The sequence below is a fragment of the Geotrypetes seraphini genome, chromosome 1, assembly GCF_902459505.1.
Source record: "Geotrypetes seraphini chromosome 1, aGeoSer1.1, whole genome shotgun sequence".
In the NCBI taxonomy this organism is placed as follows: domain Eukaryota; kingdom Metazoa; phylum Chordata; class Amphibia; order Gymnophiona; family Dermophiidae; genus Geotrypetes; species Geotrypetes seraphini.
In genome coordinates, this window is record NC_047084.1 from 345,674,085 (window position 1) to 345,691,648 (window position 17,564).

General features: G+C 37.9%; 1 protein-coding gene across 5 annotated transcripts in view; it reads right to left on the bottom strand.

Moving 5' to 3' along the window:
* The window catches only part of PTPN13 (protein tyrosine phosphatase non-receptor type 13), a 626,469-nt gene that overhangs the window by 499,530 nt on the left and 109,375 nt on the right, over positions 1-17,564 (bottom strand). Inside the window, exon 2 of one of the 5 annotated variants that reach the window (XM_033963003.1) lies at positions 101-244. The exons of the other annotated variants lie outside the window; for them this stretch is intronic. The gene's annotated coding sequence lies outside the window, so the exon portion shown is untranslated. The remainder of the gene's footprint in view (positions 1-100; positions 245-17,564) is intronic. 5 annotated transcript variants of the gene reach the window in all.

Here is a 17,564-nt window from a genome sequence, read left to right on the forward strand (position 1 = left end):
CTTGATGGACAACCAATCTCTGAAAGCCTTAAAGCATTCCAGTTCCTCTTAGCTCTAGGAATTTTATCTGATAAAAGTCTTTCCTGAACAGACCACACACCTTGGATATGAAGACTATCCAGATGAGCTCTCTAACCTAGTTTGGACACATCTGTTAAGAGTTCCTTGAATCACAGGAATTTGGAATTCATTTGTTCACCAGCCAGAAAGCCCTGTAGAGCAGTGTTCTTCAACCTTTTTACACCTATGGACCAGCAGAAATAAAAGAATTATTTTGTGGACTGGCAAACTACTAAGACTGATTTTTTAAAAAATATTTCCGCCCCATCCCCGCAAGCTCGGTCCCCGCAAACCATCTGATCCCATCTGCACAAGGCACAGTTATGATTTTATATTGTATTTTATTTAAGTATAAAAAGAAACAATATTCTGTACAATTGTCATTTTATAAATACAAATAATACAGAGCAAGGATCAACAAAACTCCTGTCTCCCCTCCCTTTCACATATATCCCCTCTACTATCAAGAAAACTGAATAAGCCAAATTATTACAGAATGCTACATAGAAATACTGCAGTCACATATGACAGGAATAGTGTTAGGGGAGTGCAACTAGGGCAACTGCCCTCTGGTCAGAGAGAGCCCTAAGCCAGCTGGAAGCTAAAGAAGCACTGCCTGGGCTTTGCAGTTCCCAGTTATGTCTAACACCAGATCTAACAGGATGCATATTTCAAATCTGATATATTCTAATTACAAAATAGAAATAAAATTATTTTTTTTTCTACATTTTGTTGTCTCTGGTTTCTGCTTTCATCTTCTTTTCACTTTCTTCCTTCCAGCATCTGCCCCTTCCATCCTCTGTCTGCCCTCTCCCCCTTCCATATGGTATCTACCTTCTTTCTATGTCCCTCTCCCTTTCCATCCAGGCTGCGCCCCCTCTCTCCTTTTTACATCGCTGCTGCAAGTAAGTACTGAGAGCCAATACTTAAAATCAAACAGAAATGATAATAGATGCTTAAAAACATTTCATCAAGAGACATTATATAACAAAATAAAATACAGGATGAATAAGAGGGCATAATAATAAGCCAAAACAATATTTCTTCCATCAACCAAAAGTTAATCACAATCCATGAATGGCTGAATGCTAATATGCTTTCTTTGAGCATTACCAAAACTAGTACTATGCTTTTCCCATGGAAGGAAGGGTTACAGCTCATTGCCCCTAATTCTATTGACAATATTCCACTTAAACCAATTATTACTATTAAAATTTTAGGGGTTCTAATTGACAATAAACTAACATTTCACCCACAAATTAGTGCATTGGTTAAAAACTGCTTTTATAAGCTAAGGATGATAAGATCGCTAGTTCTTCTTCTTGATGCTAAATCCCTAAAAGTGTTAATCCATTCTCTTGTAATATCCAAAAAGGATTATTGTAATTCTTTATTAAAAGGGATATGTCTAAAAGATATAAAACGTCTTCAGATAATCCAAAACAAAGCTATCAAGCTGGCGCTAATAAATATGACCACGTCACTCCATTATTACAAAAAGCCCATTGGCTGCCTGTCATGCACAGGATAACATATAAAATTGCACTCTTAACTTTTAAAACTTTACAAACTAACGCCCCAGCATTCATAGACAGACTTCTAATTCCATATGACCCTCCGAGAGCTCTTAGATCAACTTCTCAACACACCCTTAATGTTCCCTCATTGAGGATAATTGGTACTCGTCGTACCGTTATATTTTCAGTGACCTCACCAATGATCTAGAATTCTCTTCCTATATATCTAAGATCTGAACAAAACCTGCAGAAGTTTAAAAGCAGTTTAAAATGTTTTCTTTTTAAAGACGCCTTTAACTGAATTTTCGTTACAAGACAAGCAATTTTTAACCTCCCCCTCCCTATTGTGTTCCCCTTTTATGTACCTTCTTTATATAAATATTGTAGTTCTACCTCACTTCCCATTGTTTCTTAATGACTTAAGAAGTCATGTACGTCAAGTTAGTTAATGCTGTTCCTCTTGATCTTCCTCTCGAGCGCATTCCCCTTTGACCTTGTGTCCCGTCCCCTGATGTTTTTGTGGTGGAGGAGGTATCTGTAGAATCTCCACTAGTGACGTCAGACTCCTCAGATGAGGCGTTAAATGCAACTTTTTTCTTTATCGGTCCGCTCGTCATTTTCTTATTCCAAGTGTATACTCTACCCATTTGATAATCTTTTTCATCTCTCTTCCATTTCTTTATTTTTGAGGAAGATCAAGAGGAACGCAGAGAGGCCGCGGTAAGACCCAAGCCAATGGAAAGAAATAGAATCTATTCTGATCAACATATCTCATAGACAGTTAACTAAGGTGCAGCAAGAAGTGCTGGAACTTGGATTAAACTATGTAATTTGTCAACGTCCTGATTTTTTTCAGTTGAAAATTTCATTCTTTAGATTTCTTAGAAAGTTGCAATTGAAACTATTTTTTCAAAATAAAGAAAATAGGGATATGTTAGACACTGGAGATGTGTCTATTTGTAAAAAAGAATCAAAATGGGTTCCTCCGGGACCAATGGACCCGGCCATAGCTACTTTTCGAGATCTGGTTCTCCAAGGAATCTCACAGTATGAAATAAGAACTAAGAATAAGGTAACCTTTTATAATTTAACATTTGAACAACATACAGCTTTGATGCAATTGAAAGAGATACAGGATTGCATGATATTAAGAGCTGACAAAGGGGGTGCTATAATTATGCTAGACAAAAAAGATTATGTAACTGAAGCTAATCGACAATTATCTGACACCATAGCTTATTGCCCCCTTTTAGAAGATCCTTTAAAAGTAATCATGAAAGATATTTTTGATTTTGTGACACATCATTATGAAGAAGGTATGCTTACCAAAAAAAGAGTACCAGTTCTTATTAGAAAAGTATCCAAGAACTCCTAATATTTATTTTGTCCCAAAAATACATAAGAGTCAAAAAAACCCTCCAGGTAGACCGATCGTAAACACTCGGGGGTCTCTTTTAGAGCCCCTGTCAAAATTTGTAGATGTTTTCTTGAAAAGAGAAGTGGTTAAGATTCCCTCATATTTAAAAGATTCTTCACACCTTCTTAGAATCTTAGTTCATAATACTCAAATACAATCAGCTACTTTTCTGGTCACTCCTGATGTAGTCTCCTTGTATACCAAAATTCCACAACAGGGAGCCTTAGCTATAGTTAAAGAAGTATTGATTAAAAGAGAGGGAACACAAAGAATCAGTACAGAATTTTTGATGACCCTAACTCAGTGGGTGATTAAGAATAATTATTTTGAATTTCAGGGTATTTATTACCAACAAACTCAAGGGGTAGCCATGGGGGCTACTTTAGCCCCCTCAGTAGCCACCCTTTATATGAGTAGATTTGAGGAAAATGAAATCTATCCTTCTGACTTCTACAAGCACATCTTATTGTGGAAAAGATTCCTGGATGATATTTTTTGTCTCTGGCAAGGCACAGAACAAGAACTGAAACAATTTTTGGGTTGAATAAATACTAGAGACCCAGTTCACCTCCAGTTCACCCCTACTTATCATGAGAATACTATTGAATTTTTGGATATGCAATTAAATAAACAAAACACTCAACTGAACACAAAATTGTTTAGAAAATCAATCTCCCGTAATGCGTTACTTCATTTTTCTAGTTACCACCCTTACCACTTAAAATTTAACCTTCCAGTCAGTCAGTTCCTTAGAGTAAGAAGAATCTCTTCAGATATGAAAGATTTTAAAGAAGCGGCTAATGAATTATGGGATAGATTTAAAGCTCGTGGTTATCCAACTAAATCTATTCGTCATGCATATATACGAGCTAAATATGCTAATAGAGAACTGTTATTACAAGAAAAGAACAAGGTTGAATAAATAGATAATCTTATTTGTGTGTTACCATACTCTGAAGCAGGGAAGGAACTGATAAGCCAAATAAAACGTCACTGGCAAATTTTACAGCTTCATGAAATTTTCACGGAGATCCCTTTGTTCTCTTTTAAAAGAGGAAAAACTATTGGTCAAACTCTACAACAGCAAAAGATGGGCATTAGATATAAAAATAAAAGTATAGTAGGGAGTCATGGGAAATGTGACGGCTGTCAATGGTGTGTTAACACCATTGAAGGTACAACGTGGACAGATCCCCAAACAAAGAAAAGAATAACAGCTTCAGGATTTACAAATTGTAAAACAGAAAAAGTGATTTACGTATTGATCTGTCCCTGTAACTTGGTTTATGTAGGGCGTACGTCTCGTCCCATTCATATAAGATTAAATGAGCACAAATCAAGAATAAAAGCTAGAACGTTACAAGCCCCAATAGTAGAACATTGTATTAGTCAACAACATGAGCCAAGTCAGTTAAAATGGAGAATAATCGATCAGTTAAATGAAGGGAGGGAGGGAGTGGTAAATGTGGAAGCGATGTTAAATTACAAAGAACAGCGATGGATTTATGTTTTAAACACAGTATCCCCTTACGGGCTTAATAATGAGTTAGAGTGGATGTTGCTAATCTGACCCATTATGTAGAATAATAATCAGGAGGGTGGATTCAGTTCGACAATAAATAAATTAATAAATACTGTAAAGGACAGTCTTTTACGCCGGAGTTCACGTCATCACGTGCCCTCGGGCTTTTCAGACAGCCCTAGATATTTAAATGAAAAAACGCTGCCGCTTCCGGTGTAAAGAATTGGCGGTTACAGTGGTTGTCGGCGGTAAAGAGGTAAGGAGTCCGCTAGTATTTCGGTAAGGTGATAGCTAGCGGAGTGTAAGAAGAGCTTTCTTTTTACTGTGAATCTAATTATATATTTATATAAGGTATTAATACGTGGCTTTGCTGGTTATGCTTACAGGGATGAAGCCTTGAAAAAGCTATTTAGGCGAAACATGTCGGCTATGACATCCCTTATAAATACTGACATCTCGAGCCAAAAGGACTTAGCCACAGTTTTAAGCTAAGTATAAAACTATAAAAATATAAAAGAATAAAAAGTTAAAAAGCTTAAGAAAAATATTTAGCTCTATGAAAAAGATCATTAGACCCAGTGACGAGCAGACACGTAAAGCTCAGGACAATGAAAAGTTTGAGTCCTGAGTGGTGCCACTGAGGGTCGGTTAGGATCTAATATGGTTGCTTGTATAGCAGGAAAGAAAATATTTCCTAGCTACCACATTGATGTATGAAGTAAGCACCTACATTTAATTTATAGTGCTTTTGTTTGATTTTTTAAAAGCATAATACAACATTGCAAAACATGATCAAAAGCAAAATAAACTGAATGAGATAAAATGAGGTGTAAGAACCATGGCCTGATACAGTGGCATGATAACCTTCTCTGATCTGTTCATGATCCCCTTCTTTATCATTCCTAGCATTCTGTTCACCCTTTTTGCTGCCGCCGCACATTGCGTGGACTGCTTCATCGACTTGTTGATCAGAACTCCCAAGTCTCTTTCTTGGGACGTGTCTCCAAGTACCGCCCCGGACATCCTGTATTCGTGCATGAGATTTTTGTTACCTACATGCATCACTCTACACTTATCCACTTTGAACCTCATCTGCCCACATTGAACCTCATCTGCCATGTCGATGCCCATTTCTCGAGCCTGATTATGTCACGTTGCAGATCTTCACAATCCCCCTGTGTCTTCACTACTCTGAATAACTTCATATTGTCCGCAAATTTAATCACCTCACTTGTCGTACCAATGTCCAGATCGTTTATAAAGATGTTGAAGAGCACAGGTCCAAGCACTGAGCCCTGCGGCACCCCACTGGTGACGCTCTTCCAGTCCAAGTATTGTCCATTTACCCTCACTCTCTGTTTCCTATGCTCCAGCCAGTTTTTAATCCAATAAAGGACATACACAAACTGTGGACCTGACACAGTACTGTGTTTCAGCGAATAAAAACGTCTGCTTCAGGGGTCACTAATAAGAACATTAGGTCATTAAATATAACAAAATCAATCCAAGTAATAAGGATAATATTGGGAAAACAGATAAGAGGTACCAAGGAGACAAAAAGATAAATAAAGACAGAACCATTGGTGGTAAAACTATAAAAACTTTTGATGAAACCAAATAAACAACCCAGTGAGTGAATAAAAGCAAACCTGTAATGTTGTAATCTGCAGATAACAATTCCTTTGTTAGTACAAGGCTATTCAATAAAAACATCAAACAATCCATTTTAACACAAAAAAAACACAAAACTGAGTGAAAAGAACCAAAATAGAACAGACCAATGGTTATATGTCCAGTAAATCTTCACGATGGGATAATTTAGATCTCTGGTATCCCTTGATTACCTTAGGTGGATACCCTCTTTGTATGAAGAGAATGGCTAATGTGACTGACTGTTCTTCAAGTCATAGCTACCTCCTGTGGCCTGAATGTATCTTAATGTGCATTTAGGCAACCTTAGATTTAGAGAACATAGGGTAGCCAGTCCCTTTTTTAAAGAAATGATACAAAGGAGCCTAAGGAAGCTATCCTACACTTGTTTTTGAGATATTTGTTCAGGGCCTTAAGGTCAAAGATTGGGTTGAATTCTCTAACCTTTTGGTGATCCGAAAATACTTGGAATAAAATTATTTTCCTCTTTACTGAGGAGGGTTAGATTTGACCTCATTAGTGTATAAGAGAAGAAAACTCCTTTGTAAGTATTTCCTGACTTACAATCTTGATGTCCTCAGTTTGCAATCTGGAGGATGGTCTACCATCTGGAGTATTTCAAGAATCCACTTGGTCTGAGTTTACAAGAGACCATCTGCCTGCCCCCCAAAAAATGTGCCTCCCTCTTAAAGGTAGGCTGTCTGCAACAGATATGGGGACTTAGTATATGTTCTCTTAGAAGCAGTCAAAATCCCATCCTTGGTTTTAGTTGTGATACAGGTTTGAACTTTTGGGCTCTCTGTTGTCTGGATTGAGAATGAAAACTGTGCTGACACTAGGAGGAGTGGGAGGGTGATAAAACCTCTGTTGCCCTCCACTCTGATACCTCCTGGAGGTGGTGGCTGGTTTGGAAGTGGGCCTGGAAGAGGTTTTATGGGTGTCACTATGATGTCTGATGAGAATAGCAACCTTCTGCACCTTAGTGTTTGAGGATTATTGCTAGGAGGAGAAGGTCTAGCAATAATCCTCAAACAATACTTCAACTTTACTAGAATTGACTTTAAAACCACAGAAGAATTGGAAATCTTTACCTGCAAGATCACCAACACCGAATTGAAAGAATCACTAATTGCAACACTATTCTACATCTCCCCCCCAAAAATGGACAAGTGCAAAAGAAGAATTCTTCAAATTCCTCTCGGTCAACGCCATTAAAGGAACATATAACATTCTACTGGGAGACATAAATGTACACCTAGAACAAGTGGAAAAGTGATTGAAATTGACACATTCCTAACTACCCTGGGCTTCGAAATACCAGCCAAAGAGGAAACACATGAAAAGGGACACCAACTGGACATCGTCACTTTTTCCCACAAAGACCTCCCTAAACCAAAGATTCAATACCACATAGGAAACTGGGAAAAATGCATTTGGTCAGATCATTATATTTACAATTTCAAACTACGTTGGTAAAAGAAATATCCAATTGCAAAACACACAAACAAAGCCAGACAGAAAAAAGTTGTCACCCGCAGAAGCGCCATCAACCCAACAGAATTCTGGACCCACTATGAATCACACCCCAAACCAGAGGAAGAAGAAAATTTACCAAAGATATATTAAACCAAATAGCACCTGTTCATACATACAAAAAGAACACAAGGCCATCAAAAGAATGGTACGACGCTGAACTACTAGCCCTCAAAAAAGAACTCAGAAAACTAGAAAGATTATGGCTAAAAACTGACAATGAGGAAGACAAATTCAATTGGAAACAAAAAATGAAAACTACAAAAACTTGATAAAAGAAAAGCGTTACAATTGCTATGCACAGAAAATAGGAGCAGTCAATACAAACAGTAGAGAACTGTTCAAACTAATGAACAAACTAACAGACACTACACAGATCCAAAAAAATCACAACGAACTGATACCAGCGGTCAACACCCTCGCCAACCACTTTAGCAATAAAATCATAGCTTTAAGAGCCTCAATACCTTCTCCTTCATCCAACTTCGAATTCCACTTCAAACCACAGGAAAAAGAGTCCAATGTCGATATGATCTGGAATCAATTCGAGCCCCCTGCATGGAACAACTTCCTCACATTATTCAATAAATACGCCAAATCAAACTGTCTATTAGATGAATGCCCATCTCAGATCATGCAAGCTGCAGCTCCCGAATTCAAAAGGGATCTATTTAATTGGGCAACATCCACTCTTAAAAGTGGAATTTACCAGGAAAACATGGGACACATTCTAATCACATCCATCCCCAAAGACCAGAAGACCTCACTCACATTGGCGTCCAACTACAGACCCATCACGAGCACCCCCTTCTTCACCAAAATGCTGGAAGGGTTGGTTAATCTGGAACTAGTAAACCACTTAGATAAATTCAATCTCCTAAATGACCACCAATCAGGCTTTAGAAAAGGATTCAGTACCGAGACAGTCCTAGGCTCTCTCCTTAATCACCTATATGATCTCTTCAGTCAAGGCACCAGTGCCTTGATCGTACAATTAGACTTTAGTAGTGCTTTTTTTTTTTTTTCTTTATTCTTTAGACTTTAGTAGCGCTTTTGATTTAGTGGACCACGAAATAATGCTTACATGCCTAGACGCAATGGGACTAGCAGAGGAGTATTGACCTGGTTCCAAGGCTTCTTAACCAAACGATCCTATCAAGTGGTCAATAACGGGAATTACTCTGAATCATGGAAAAGTCCCTCGGGAGTTCCTCAAGGGTCCCCCCTATCTCCCACCTTGTTTAACATATACATCTCCTCCCTAGGTCACCTTCTACAAAAGTTAAACCTAATATATTACATATACGCAGATGACATCTCTATATTAATTCCAATAACAAATGTAACCAATTCCACCAGCAAATACATATCCTACATCATGAATGAAATCGAAGAATGGACCACAAATTTTAAACTGAAACTAAACTCAGAAAAGACAAAAATTTTCCTGGCAAGCCCAAAGGAAAAAATCACTACAACAACAATACATATTAAAGGTCACGATCACCCAATACTAAAAACTATAAGAATACTAGGAATCACCCTAGACACCCAATTGACCTTGATCGATCACACAAACTCGGTGACAAAAAAATGTTTCTCCACCTTTAGAAACTGAAAACCATAACAAAATATTTCAACCCTCTATCCTTCAGATTATTGGTACAGTCATTGATTCTATCCACCCTGGACTACTGCAACATCATTTATTTGGGGACACCTAAAAAAACCATAAGAAAATTGAGATTAGTTCAAAACACGGCCGTCTGCTTAATATTCGGACTAAAGAAAAGTGATCACGTTAGTCCCTTCTACAGAATACTGCACTGGTTGCCAATTGAGGAAATAATTCTATTCAAATTCTCCTGCTTTTTGCTACAAACTAATCTGGGGAATGGCCCCCAACTACCTTCTACCCCACTTCGAATTCTACTCCTCCACTAGATCTACCAGAAACCGCAACCTTTTTGAATACCCGAAAATCGCAGGCTACAGATATCGAACCTTCCAGGACAGAACCTTCAAGTTCCAAGCTGCCAGACAGCAATCTTGGCTAGGTTATTTCATGGATGTAGCTAGGCTGACCTACAGCGTCTTCCGGAAAGAATTAAAGACCACTTTGTTTAAGAAATTCATGTCCTAGCCAGACTTTCTCCCTGCGAACAAAACTCCCACACCTTACCCCTAATTTCTTCTTCATACTAGGTATCCTACATTCTTTGTTTGTTTAAAAAAAAAAAAATAAATAAATTTTTCCTCTCCACAATGGTTATCCAGATACTTGCTGGAGTCCGACCATATTCAATGTAATATGTATAATAGTTAATTCTTATACTGCAACCTATGTTTACTTTTGCTTCTATGACAAGCTTGATGGAACACTTATAGTGTATATAATGTGATTGAAATCAAGGGAGAAAAAGACCTCAAAATACCCCTAAAGTGTGATCAATGAAGTCACAAATATTTTGGGGTTAGGTATCATCACCGGTCAAAAACCCTTGAATTTTTAATATTTTTAAATTTTCATTAATGTTTTTTAATTTTCATTGATTTTTAATTTATTCTTCTTTTATTTTAAATACCAATATGTATCAATTTAGAACATGAATGTTTCCTTCTAGGTAATTGAGCAATCAAGTGACCAGCAACTGTTGGTTCAATATCACAATAATCATTCTATTTGTATTTAGAAAATAGTAAGCACTTATCTTTGATAACCCAACGGAGGCCCGGTCCGTTTCGCTCTGATGGGCTTCTTCAGGGGTAATGAAAGGCTTATGTGATTGCCAGTTAAATTTCCATTTTGCTCAAAAATCTTTAAACAGAAGGAAAAAATAAAAAGATACATTATATACCAAATTTTACTGAATAAATCATTCATGAATTTCAAAGAACAGCCAGTGCACTGCCATTAATGCCATAATGAAATCTATGATCATTTATGTAAATTATCTTTGAATTTGTATCATGTTGTTAAATTCAAGTGTATCTAAATTAATTCAATGCATCCATAGATTGAAATATTGATACAAATGTTGCAATTATAGCTGGTAAACTCAATATCTTTTTTGCAACAGTTTTAATATAACACAGTTAAATGAATGTATCCATTAAATAAATGTGTTTTGAGTGTCACGAGTGTGGCTATAAGCTCTATCTCTTATTTGCAACGTTCAGATATTCTGTATTTTACAAGGCTTAGTAATATTTATAAAAACGGCAGAGATCTAGAGTCTGACTTGTCTGTAATTGAATGATACTTGCCGTTGCTGAGATTTTCACAGACTACACATCGGGTTGAAAAACAACAACAAAATGGCGCTTATGTTTAAATAGAACGCCGTGAATTTATTGACCAATCAGAACACTGATACATGAATTACCATACAGCCGATTTTAAAACTTATCGGCACAAGCTCTAACTCTCATTCACAACTCCTAGGTATATTTTGTTTCTATGAGGAAATTTTTCAAAAATAACAACACAAAAACACATTGATCATACATCAGTGTTTTGATTGTTTAATGGGTTCACAGCGTTCAGTTCAAATACGAGCGCCATTTTGTTTTTTAATTTTTACAATCTGGTGCATAGTGAACGAAGGTTTCACCAACGGCAGGTATCGAGTTGATGAATGGTCAGATTTGCTGTGAATGTCAGACTTTAATATACCTAGGAGTTGTGAATGAGAGTTAGAGCTTGTGCCGATAAGTTTTAAAATCGGCTGTATGGTAATTCATGTATCAGTGTTCTGATTGATAAATTCACGGCGTTCTATTTAAACATAAGCGCCATTTTGTTGTTGTTTTTCAACCCGATGTGTAGTCTGTGAAAATCTCAGCAACGGCAAGTATCATTCAATTACAGACAAGTCAGACTCTAGATCTCTGCCGTTTTTATAAATATTACTAAGCCTTGTAAAATACAGAATATCTGAACGTTGCAAATAAGAGATAGAGCTTATAGCCACACTCGTGACACTCAAAACACATTTATTTAATGGATACATTCATTTAACTGTGTTATATTAAAACTGTTGCAAAAAAGATATTGAGTTTACCAGCTATAATTGCAACATTTGTATCAATATTTCAATCTATGGATGCATTGAATTAATTTAGATACACTTGAATTTAACAACATGATACAAATTCAAAGATAATTTACATAAATGATCATAGATTTCATTATGGCATTAATGGCAGTGCACTGGCTGTTCTTTGAAATTCATGAATGATTTATTCAGTAAAATTTGGTATATAATGTATCTTTTTATTTTTTCCTTCTGTTTAAAGATTTTTGAGCAAAATGGAAATTTAACTGGCAATCACATAAGCCTTTCATTACCCCTGAAGAAGCCCATCAGAGCGAAACGGACCGGGCCTCCGTTGGGTTATCAAAGATAAGTGCTTACTATTTTCTAAATACAAATAGAATGATTATTGTGATATTGAACCAACAGTTGCTGGTCACTTGATTGCTCAATTACCTAGAAGGAAACATTCATGTTCTAAATTGATACATATTGGTATTTAAAATAAAAGAAGAATAAATTAAAAATCAATGAAAATTAAAAAACATTAATGAAAATTTAAAAATATTAAAAATTCAAGGGTTTTTGACCGGTGATGATACCTAACCCCAAAATATTTGTGACTTCATTGATCACACTTTAGGGGTATTTTGAGGTCTTTTTCTCCCTTGATTTCAATCACATTATATACACTATAAGTGTTCCATCAAGCTTGTCATATTATATTATTATTTGGACATTATTTTGTTTTCCATTCTTTCAGTCAGTTCATACTTTTGCTTCTTTCAGTCAGTTCATACTTTTGCTTCTAACCACCTTGTACCTGTAATCACTGACCGCTCAGTGACCTCCTATCTATTTAATTTATTGTAATTTGCTGATTGTATAGCTATTCTTCATTGTGAACCGCCTAGAAGTCGCAAGATTATGGCGGTATAGAAAAATAAAGTTATTATTATTATTATCTACTACTGGTACTACTAATCATTTCTATAGCGATAGATAATATACACAGCACTGTACACATTATATACAGGTATTTACTCTGTCCATAGTGGGCTCACAATCTAAATTTTGTACCTGGGGCAATGGAGGATTAACCAACTAGCCCAGAGTCACAAAGAGCTACAATGAGAACTGAACCTAATTCCCCAGGATGGCAGTCCACTGCACTATCCATTAGGCTACTCCTCCACTTATCTCTAAATAAATTCTTTCCATAGCACATCAGCAGGCACCAGTCCCCCTTAGTAGATGCTTTTGATGCCATTTTGAAAATGTGCTAAAATCATTAATGAACTTTCTTAGTAAATAGGTTTCATTGCATAAAACCTTTGTCTTTACTTCAAGTTCTTGAAGACTGCCAAAAGATCAGTTTGTCAGGATATCCCTAATGAATGTCCATGAGAAAGATTTGTATGCCTACTTACCTTCACTATATGAAAATATCTGTCATGCAAATTTGTGACCTGTTGGCAGTTTTTGATGACTGGGAGAGAAAACCAAATGTGACCTGCAGTAAATAATGCAAGATAATGTGTTTTAACACATGGTAACCTAGCAGCACTTTTTTGTAAATAAATATAGACTTTTTAGTACCTAGGCCGCAAAAAGGGGACAGTCTTCAAACAGAGCTAATAATCCATTTAAATCTAATGAAGAAACTATCAATTCTGTAGATCACATTTCAGATTAAGTGAGTGTTTTGGAAGTCCTAAATGTCCTATAATAACTAAATAATTCAGCCTGATGAATAAGTGAACACTACTTATCTCAAGCCCTGATACAAAGATAGCCAGCTGAATACTGCTGAAAAAAGGGCCTGTGGATTTTAAATCAACAGTATCTACTGCCCATTGTTTTAGCTGATATAACTAATAGATTTTGTGAACCTAGAAGCAAATGGGGTCACATCTCCTGGGAATGGTGAATCAAATATTACAGAATATTATGACATAAATACAGCCTGAAACTGACATGTTAAGCTGCAGTTACTATAAACATCAAATAAAGTCCATTTAGGAACATCGTCACTCCACAGTTGTTTTTTTTGTTTTCTCTGGATTTTCTTCTCTGTGGATATTTGGGGGTCAATTCCTTTTGTTTTTTGTTTTTTAACATCAAAACAATGACAGTCCAAAACAAAAGATGGCCAATCCTCTCTGCAAAAGAAAGAAAAGTACTATAAAAAAATTCCTGCAGTAAACTAGGTAGGAACAATCCTTGCTTTCTTAATTCTTCCTTACTGCATTTCATTAATACTATGGTTGGATGAAACAATGAACCAAAGTTGAACCATCAAGTTTTGTTCTTCCCCTACTTGCTTTCTGTTGCCAAGCCAACAGGCATGCGCAACTGACCATCCAGTTTCAGAAAGGGCCTTTAGTCTTATCATAAACATAAGAACATAAGCAGTGCCTCCGCCGGGTCAGACCATAGGTCCATCCTGCCCAGCAGTCCGCTCCCGCGGCGGCCCAAACAGGTCACGACCTGTCTGAATCACCAGAAGGGGCCCCCTTGCCACCTTGGTTTCCCATTGAGTCCTATCTTCCCATCGAAGTCCTAACCCTCCGGTCTTGCACATGCACGACCTGGTTGGGTTTCTATACTTATTACCTGGTTAGCTTTCTATACCTGTGTTACATCCCAGCACCTCTCTCAGTATCCCACGATCCCTTTATCCCTCAGGAATCCGTCCAATCTCTGTTTGAATCCCTGTACCGTACTCTGCCTGATCACTTCCTCCGGTAGCGCATTCCAGGTGTCCACGACCCTTTGTGTGAAAAAAAACTTCCTTGCATTTGTTTTGAACCTATCTCCCTTCAGTTTCTCCGAATGCCCCCTCGTACCTGTTGTCCCCTTCAGCCTGAAGAATCTGTCCCTATCCACCCTCTCTATGCCCCTCATGATCCTGAAGGTCTCTATCATATCTCCCCTGAGCCTCCTTTTTTCCAGAGAGAAGAGCCCCAGCCTATCCAACCTCTCGGCGTATGGGCAGTGGTCCAGCCCTCTTACCAGTTTCGTTGCTCTCCTTTGGACTCTCTCAAGTACTGCCATGTCCTTCTTGAGGTACGGCGACCAATATTGAACGCAGTATTCCAGATGCGGACGCACCATCGCTCGATACAATGGCATGATGACTTCCCGCGTCCTGGTTGTTATGCCCCTCTTTATGATGCCCAGCATCCTGTTGGCTTTTTTCGAGGCTGCTGCGCACTGCGCAGATGGCTTCAGTGATGCATCCACCAGCACACCCAAGTCTCTCTCTAGACTGCTGTCTCCCAGCAATGCCCCCCCAATTTGTAGTTGAACAACGGGTTCTTTTTCCCTATATGCATGACCTTGCATTTTTCCACGTTAAAGCGCATTTGCCATTTGTTTGCCCAGTCTTCCAGCTTGTCCAGGTCCCTTTGCAGGTCCTCACACTCCTCCCTGGATCTAACTCTGCCGCACAGTTTGGTATCGTCTGCAAATTTTATAACCTCGCATTTTGCCTCCTTTTCCAGGTCATTGATAAATATGTTGAAGAGTAACGGCCCCAGCACCGATCCCTATGGCACACCGCTCGTGACTCCCCGCCAGTCAGAATATTGTCCCTTTACTCCGACCCTCTGCAGTCTACCCGACAACCAGTGCCTCCCACCCCGTGGTTCCACAGCTACCTAAGCAGCCTTTCATGTGGCACCTTGTCGAAAGCCTTTTGAAAATCGAGGTAAATGATGTCTATGGGTTCCCCATTATCCACCCGACTGCTTATTCCCTCAAAGAAGTACAAAAGGTTCGTTAAGCATGACCTTCCCTTACAGAATCCGTGCTGGCTTGTTCTCAGTAGGCCATTTTTCTCGATGTGCTCGCAAATACCATCCTTGATCATAGCTTCCACCATCTTCCCTATAATTGAAGTCAGGCTCACTGGCTTGTAGTTCCCGGGGTCACCTCTCGATCCCTTCTTGAAGATAGGTGTGACATTCGCCAGTTTCCAGTCCTCTGGTACCTCTCCAGTTTTCAAGGATAGGTTGCAAACATGCTGGATTGTGCCCGCTATTTCTTGTCTTAGTTCCTTCAGAACCCTTGGGTGGATCCCGTCTGGGCCCGGCGATTTGCCGCATTTTAACCTGTCTATCTGTTTGAGGACATCCTCCTTACTTACCTCTATGTGTTCCAATTTTTCAGCCTGTTCCCCACTTATGAGCTCCTCTGAATCCGGTATGTTAGATGTGTCTTCTCTCGTGAAAACCAATGAGAAGAACGTGTTCAACCTCTCAGCTACCTCTTTATCCTCCTTAATCACTCCCTTCCTATCCCCATCGTCCAACAGCCCCACCTCCTCTCTCGCTGGTCACTTCCCCTTTACGTAACTGAAGAATGCCTTGAAGTTCCAAGGAAAAAGCACTTCAGCCAGTCAGACCCCAGGGATAACTAACTGTTCATTTAACTCAATTTTTAGGTTTTGAGCACTTTTCCAGGAATTCTTAGAAACCCAGGCAAATATATGTGAGAAGATGTAATACAGCTATCAATGAAGTATCATTACTGAAATCCAAATATTTCATGTCCCCATGAACGTACTGTTAAAAGAACACTGATTAAATGCTCCTGCTACAGTATTTTTCAAGTGTTTGAAGACTGAAGATGCTACTAAACCTCTATGTTTCTTAATGTAAAAAATATAATGCTATTGTCCCTAAAAAGCATTACCTTTTACCTATGGGTCTCTGGAAGGGGACACAGGCATGTTTTGGTACATAAGAACATAAGAATAGCCTTATTGGGTCAGACCAATAGCCCAGTATCCCGTTCTCACAGTGGTAATCCAGGTCCCTAGTACCTGCCAAGTAGCAACATTCCATGCTACCGATCCAATAACAGACTAACTTCAAGCACAGTTTAATTTGTAGACAAAGAGGAAGTGGAACTGGGGGCGGGGGCTGGGCTAAAAGTGAATTTATTAATATACATGCTTTACTCTATTTATAGACAAAAGTAGTTGGCATGTACATATATACTTTAAAAAAAACAATTTTAAAGGACATCACCAATAGAAATAAAAATTTTCATTATTAACAGAATCTAGGACTACCGGTAATCAGTGTTTTTATCATCATTTGCACATTTGATACCATAGTGTTCTCCCCAGATATTTTTGGCAGCCTGGGAGCATGACAGAGTAGTTAGATGGGGATAGAGAAATACTGCATAATAATAGAAAATTTCTGTTATTTATACAATACATGTAACTGCTATTTCTCTGTGAATATTGGCATTTAAAGTGAATATATAATCCAGGTCAATAAATAATTATATAATTTAATATTGTCTGATTAAGGGGGTAGTTATTAATTTGGGATATTGTTAAAATGGGGGATATTAAACATCAACCCAAAGCTAAAATAGATTAACAACAATAAAATAAACCAAAAACATTCAGCAATAATAATAAAATACCATATGTAAGGACTAGTGTAGTACAGAAAGTGGAGAAAAAACATCAATGTCACCTATTGTAGTAAAATAACTCCACTAAAATAGGGACTAATCCTCTTCCAGAGAGTACTAGAAGGGAAAGGCATTACAGGAATATGTTCAATCAAACATATCTGTTGAAAGAAAAAAGCAGGTGTCAATTGTTCCAGTCTTCAATTCCACAGAAAATAACGGAAGAAAAGCTTTGAAGCTTCACATAGCCTCTAGTTCAGTGGTTCCCAACCCTGTCCTGGAGGACCACCAGGCCAATCGGGTTTTCAGGATAGCCCTAATGAATATGCATAAAGCAGATTTGCATGCCTGTCACTTCCATTAGATGCAAATATCTCTCATGCATATTCATT